This window comes from Arachis ipaensis, chromosome B07 (genome assembly GCF_000816755.2).
Source record: "Arachis ipaensis cultivar K30076 chromosome B07, Araip1.1, whole genome shotgun sequence".
NCBI lineage: Eukaryota > Viridiplantae > Streptophyta > Magnoliopsida > Fabales > Fabaceae > Arachis > Arachis ipaensis.
This window is the reverse complement of record NC_029791.2, coordinates 123,365,531-123,372,972: the sequence shown is the minus strand read 5'-3', so window position 1 is coordinate 123,372,972 and position 7,442 is coordinate 123,365,531. Positions and strand designations below refer to the sequence as shown.

Below are 7,442 nucleotides of genomic sequence, written 5' to 3'. Positions count from 1 at the left end.
GGCACAAAAAAAAAAAAAAAACTAAACGAGCCCAACCCACTTACTAGCTAACCCGGTAACCCAATTACCCAACCCCTTATGCAAACAGCGAGACCCAGTTCCCTCATTCACCAGCCACCACACCTCAACCCTAATTTCTCTTCCAAGTTCCACCACACCAGCCTCATCTTCTTCTGCGATCTCCTCCCAGATAGGTTCCATAATCCCACGCGCTAGAGAAGTCCGCTTGCTTCCTCTCTGCAACGATATAGCTGCCGTTTGCTCATCTCGGTTTTCGGAGCACTGCACCACTGGTGTCGCAGATCAGATCTAGTGGAGTCGCGTTCATCATCTCCATCACTGCAACTGCCTTCCCTTTCCCTTCTGCAGAGGCGTCGAACATGACGCTGCTACTAGCATCATTAGCGACATCACCACTGAAGATTGGAGATGGTGGTGGAGCACCCTCAATCTCCTCCTTCCTCTGCCTCTTTTTACCAGGAGCCATCGCAGCTGCGTGTTCCTCACCGTAATCGTCATATCCTTTTGCTTGCATGTTGTTTTGTTAACTTTGCGAGTTGGTATCGCAATTGGATTTGCGATTAGATTAAATTATTCTTCCTCTGTTTCTTCATCATCTAACAAAATTGAGCTCTGATCTCTTATTTCTTCTTGTTGCTAAGGTTTTATTGATATGTAGAAGTACTGAATTCGAGTTTCTGATACTGTATTTATTTTTTTTAATTCTTACTGTCTCTCTTGATTAAAAGAAACGACAATTGTGATAATATTTGACACGGTTCTACTGGAGACAGGGACATCCTCTGTTTAATGGTTTCCCCTCCTTATGATTGCTGCATATGGAAGCTGTAACAATCAATTGCCATGGCAATGTATTGTTCAATGAATCTAAGATTAAGATGGTCTTATGAAAGGAACAAATGTTTGGTTAACAAATCTTCTGCTATTAAGAAAACTCAGTTTATTGTTATTATATATTAAATTTTTTTATAATTTTATTGTATATTTTAATTAAACCGGTTGAACCCCGGTTGAACCATTAAACTATTGAACCAGTCACTTGACCGATTCAATGACCGGTCCGGTTCTCGCAACCTTGGGAAGAACATTAAAACTTCCAAACCCTTAATCAAAATTCAAACCACCACAACTTCTTGCTCCGAACTCCGACCGTCGCACCGTTTGCGGCCACGTGTCCAGCGCGTCGAGCTCTACGATTCTATTGGATCAATTTCATAGGTAAGCTTCAATCTCACCTCAGTTTCTTTACCCCCTTTGATTTTCAAAAATTGTGAGCCTCGATTTTGGTATTATAGGTTCGTTTTAGCTTGCGAAATTAGTTGGGTTTAGTTCATTTGGTCTTTGGGTATGGTAAGTACCATTAACCCTACTCAATCCTTTGATTTAGTGTATTGAGAATTAAATTTTGGATATATATGTGTTATATATATATTAGGTGTGTATGTCTGAATATGAAGTCTTTGGAGTCATTGGAAGCTTGATTGAATACTTGGTGGATATTAGAGCTGAATTCTTGGTGATTTAAGCTTTGCCCTTTTTGCCTAAGTGGGTTGCTTTGGATAATACGTGGAAATCGACTAAGGTATGGTTTAGGTTTCTCATATTTAATATTTAATGTTCTGTGAAAACTTAGACTAGATGACCATAGGGTAGGTTGGAATGCACGATTGTGTTTAATACTTGTAAAACTTATGATGGATGTTGAATGAGTATGAGAGAGGCTGGATGGTTATTGCTTGTAGTTGCTGATGTTGTAGTAAGGAGTTATGGATATGAGTTATTATTGTTGTTTCATTAATTAATGTTTAATGCTATTTTGAATATGGATTGTTGGATTGGAATGGTTGAAATGAAGTGTTGTATGATATGTAAAATTGTTTAGTACTTTGATGTGGTATCTTGAACAAGGTTGGGTTGTGGCTTGTTGTTGATATTGGTGTTGGAATCCTAAATGATAAATTAATGAGGTTTACTAATGTATGAAAATGAAGGTAAGGTTATGGTGGTTTGTTGGTAAATCTTGTTGATTAGGTAATGAATGTTTGGTATGAGATGATGTGTATATTGAGGTATATTTGTTTGAGGTAAGGTTTGGAGGTCTTGGCATTTTTAAATGGTGTGTGGTTGTGTTGAATATGAGTAAAGGAAGTGAAATTGAGTTTAGTCTTTGTGAAAATTGAGGTTTGAGCTTTTTGTGCAAAGTTGGTTTTTGGCAGAACTTCGGCGAGCCATAACATGGTTTCTGGATCCCCAAATGGTTTCAAACTTGTTTTATGTGAAAATTTGGTCCGTGAAGCTTATAATGTTTGAAGAACGGATGAAAAATAATTTAAAACGAAAAAGTTATGCTTGTCAAAAATTTGAGGTTAGAAATTAAAATTCTGCAGCTTTTGAAACTTAGTGAAATTTTTTGAAAAACACATGTCCACGCGTACGCATGGCCCACATGTACACGTGACATGGAATATTTTGCGTACGCATATACCCCCTTCGCGGACAAACGCTGCTGCCTGGTTTGCATGCGTATGCGTAATCAGGGGATGCGTACGCGTGTCCTTGTTTTCAACAAAAACAGATTCTGTGTTTCAAGGCTCAAACTCGAATCTCTGGATTTCTTTTTTCATTTCTTTAGTCTAAATATTGTTAGTAAGCTTAACAATAGGATGAAACTAGGAAAAATGAGGTAACTTAGAGATGAAGGAAGATAACTAAACTAAGGATTGGAGAATATGGCTTTTATTTTGATAAGATGATGGAAGAGAGATATATGAGGCAGTTAAAAGAGTAATGTAATATTGAGATTAATGAATGAGATAATCGTGGACATTAACGAAATGAGGATGATGAGACGAGTTATGAATTTATAATTGTGTATCATAAAATATAAGAGGAATGAGTAAATGCTTATGATTTATTGAGAAAGTGCAGTAGTGTCGCGAGTATGCCGGAGATGCATATTTAAGTTAAAGATTGAACATTATTGAGCTTGGGGTGTTGTCTCTCCCATGTCAGCCAGGGATTAGTCCTATGGATAACATTGAGCTTGGGATATTGTTTTTTCCATGTCAGCTTGGGGTATTATTTTTCCCATGTCAGTTTGGGGTATTGTTTTTCCCATTTCAGCTTGGAGTGTTGTCTCTTCTCTCCATGTCAGCTTGGGATTCGTCCCATGGATATTATTGAGTTTGGGGGCGTTCTCTTCCCCATGTCTGCTTGGGGATTTTTCACATGGTGTATTTTTTTGAGCTTGAGAACATGTCGAGATGGCTACGTAATCGACAGTTGATATCAATAGCCATATGACAGGCATGCATCATATGCATTTGTATGTATTGCTTGTTTGTGCATTAATTGGGATTGCGTAATTGATTATAATATGCTAATTGTCATAATTGATATATGTATTATCTGTATTCTACCTGTGCTTGCTTTGTCTGCTTGTTTGTCTTTGTATTTATCGGGGATAGAGGAACGGAGGAAAGGCGGAGAGATTGAGGGTTCTATTTAAATTCCAGTTAGATTTAAGGAATTGATTTAGTTTAGAAAGCCTTAGAGAACCACCCTAATTTATGGATTCTGTTTAGTTCTTTAAGTTTTATAATCTGAGTGTTGGCCTTCTAAGATTGCCTTTGGCATTCCCAAGACCTTATATATTATGTGCGTGGCACCTTTACCATGCTGAGAACCTCCGGTTTTCACCCCATACTGTGTTGTGTTTTTCAGATGCAGGTCGAGAGACTCTTCGCTAGACGTCTGGACTTCTGAAGTGGAGTAGTTCCTGGGTTTATTTTGATATATAGCTTATGTATATACATATACTTAACTCTCTCCGATTGACTTGTTATTTTGTTCCTCTTAGAAGCTAATAGAGAGCTAGGGTTTTATTTATGTATTTTGGGCTTTGGGATATGTATATACGTATGTAAATATAATAGACACTGATCCCAAATTTTATTTGTTAAATATTTATAATTAAAATAAATGTGTGATTAGTCATCAAGATGCTATATATCTTACACTTTTACTTAGAGTATCCACATAGTTTTTCAAAATATTTATCAAAATTCGATAAGTCTATTATCTTCTGTAAATACATATATCTATTATATATAAAAGAAATTTTCATGTACTACTATTTTTGTGCGCACTTTTTTGTACATCTTCTATTTTATAAGTAAAAGTGATTGATAAGAGAAAAGAGATAAAACATTTATTTTTTATATCTTAAAAAATATTTTAAAATGAGTTTCACTATACATTTAAGTTTTTTTGACAATTAAATTTAATTAAATTAGTCCAAACCAGTGACGGATTCATAAAATTTTATAAGTGCATCTTTGATCTCAACGAAATAATTAATATCCAATTTCTATTATTAAATGTTTCATAATCGTCCATTCTGATTTTATATGGAGAGATTTTTTTTCAAACCCTGAAGTGTTCTATTTTCAATTTGTTTTAATGTGTAGAATTCATTGGTGAAAGTGTTAAAAGACTTCAAGCGAAGACATTAAAATTTGAAAATTTTAATTAAAAGATGACTAATGTTAATTCATTTTAGGAAAAGTAGGGAATGTAATATTTATTGAACAATAATTATAATATGATAGCTCTTTTAAATTATAAATGCTTAAAAAAATATACTAAAAAATATTATTTGACATCTAAATTATTATTATGATATAGCATGGTAAGTTAGTCAACCAAAACAATAAATTATTCTTAAAAATTAGATTGTCCAAAAGCCCAACTAGTTTGGCAAGGTTTAGGGATCTCCTGTCAACCACTGGATTTAATGAGTTGGTTCTTACAAAATAGTAAACAACGCCCCTTTAGATTATTTTCTGGTCTCTGGTGGATTTGGCGTTCGAGGAATAACGAGATCTTTCATCCCCACGAACCTTGGACCATGGACAACGTAACTAGTATGGCTTTGTCCTTGGAAAAGGAGCTCCGGAATATTTTTGAGTTGCAACGAGTGTCTATCCCTCTTCACCATTAGTGGCTCTTGGATTCCCCCTCGGCAGGGAAGGATCCAGAAATATTATTTTGGAGGGGCCAATAACATATATAATATTAAAAAATTATACAAAAAATTATATAATGTAAAATGTATTACAAAAATATATCGATAGAGAATATCTTTTAAAGTACAAAAAATATGTATGTACTTTTTATTAACGAAGTGGTCGATTTTTTATATCATAAATTTATCGATAATAGAATATGTGTCAAATTTTTCAGTAATTTTCTTTTCAATATAATTAAAAGATAATTAGCAAGAAATTAACCTTTTATTTTGTTTATGAGTTATTTTTCACAATATTCATCGCTGAAAAAGATCTCTCAGTTGTAATAGTTGAAACAGAGAGAATTAATACCAAATGAATAAAAAAGGACGCTCACAAGAAGAAAAAAAATCCATTTTATGGGATTTGAAAAATTTTATTTAATTAAAAAATATTAATAATAATATCTTTTCAGATTTTTTTAATATTGTTACTTACTTTTTTAGATATTAAAAATCATTAATATTTAAGTTAGACTGGACTTTTATTTATATTATACTTAATACTAAATAAATTTTTAAAAAAATTAAATCATACTTAATAACTTATTACTATTAATCTTTTTTAAAAAAAATTAGGGTCGAGACCTTTGCTCGCCCCGTGTGTCCGTCCCTGTCCGTATAATATAGTATAATATAGTTGTATATTAATTATTTTTTATTTTAGGATAACGGAAATTTTGTGGAAGAGCATGCGCGTCCAAAAAGATGGTGGATGCTCATTGTCTGAAGTACGATGTTGTAAATGGTGCACGTGTCGCTGTTTTACGTGAACAATGTCATTTATTAATGTTGAAAAAATATAATAAACAACTAAAGAACCCTTTTAATCTGTTGTGTTAAGGTTTCCAAATAAGGAAATCAAGATCTCTTTTCTTTTTTTTCTTTTTTAACAGGATTCTCTCTCTATCTCTAACTATCTATTTGGTAAGAGATTTAAAGAGTATTTCAAATTTCAAGTGCTTTATTTTTGGTACACCTGGTTTCTGTCACAATGTCATTACTCATTAGCGGTTGTCCCACTTTTATTTGGTCCTGGGAACCATATATATCTCAACCTAAATCCAACCATAATATTCTGCTTTTGTGATTAATTAATTAATAACCAACCAAAGGTTACCTTATTTTGTCAATTTTATATTTTTTTTTCTCTGTGCTTAGATACAACAATTTATTGATTCGAATTAGAGCTATGTATGGGCCGGATGAAACTAAATTTGTTCTGATTTAGATTCGGCCTTAAATATATATTGAGTCTATTTTTTAGACTTTAATCCGATTTTAGACCCGATGAAATTTAAACATTTTTTTGTCATAACTATACCGGATCCAAACTGGTAAAAACCAGGTCTTTAAAGCTTTAATAATAATTTATACAAAAAATTTATTTATAAAAAAATTTATTTATAATGCACTTATTTATAAAAAAAAAACTTGTTATCGAAAAATTGATATCTATATTTGAACTTGAATTTGTCCATAAATTCTAATTTGATGCTTCTTTGATTTATTTTCTAATTCAACAAGTGTAATTAAAAATAAAACAATAAGCTTATAATTAATATAACATAATATTGAAATAAATTTAAAACATATATATCTTTTTTAGTTCCCTTAGGGTGCACATGAGTCGGGTGAAGCCGGATTTGTCTTGATTCGGATCCAACCTAAAATAATGACCGGGTCTAATTTTAAGACCCTTACCCGACCCTAGACCCGGTGAAATCACACCAAATTAACCCTTAAAGTGTTCTAGGCCGGGTCGGATCTTCGGATCGGGCCGGGACATGCACACCCCTAGTTCGAACAATATTATATGATGAGTAAATATTATTATTTTTTGGGTAAAACACTTATATAAACAAAAAAATAATCTAATATTACCTAATAATCACCCAAAACAAAAAATATTACTTGAATGTCTTTATGTATATATCTATATAAATCAAATTTATTGAATTCAATTTATACATTAAAATATTTAAGTAAGATTTTTTGTTTTGGGTGATTTAAGTAATATTAGGTTACTTTTGGTTTATATGAATATTTTATCCTAATTTTTTTTTATGTATATATAACATATATAATTGATTAACCAGACATTATTTCCACAATACTTTTGATATATCTAACTTGAAACTACATTAGCTGATCTTCAAAACTTGCACCAAAAAACACAATTGTCCTGGGATCTTTTTCACCCCTGGCCTCTACCAATTCCAATATATGTATGGTGGTTTTTATGGTGTCTTTTATTGTAGTGTTTAAATTGTCTAATTTATTTTTATAAGTAAAAAATAAAAATAAAATATTTAAAGTTTATTAAATATTATTTCTTTATCTTTTTTAATAA

At 32.3% G+C, this 7,442-nt stretch overlaps 1 pseudogene; it reads left to right on the top strand.

Moving 5' to 3' along the window:
- LOC110265157 overlaps positions 1,463-7,442 on the top strand; it is a 12,674-nt pseudogene continuing 6,694 nt past the window's right edge.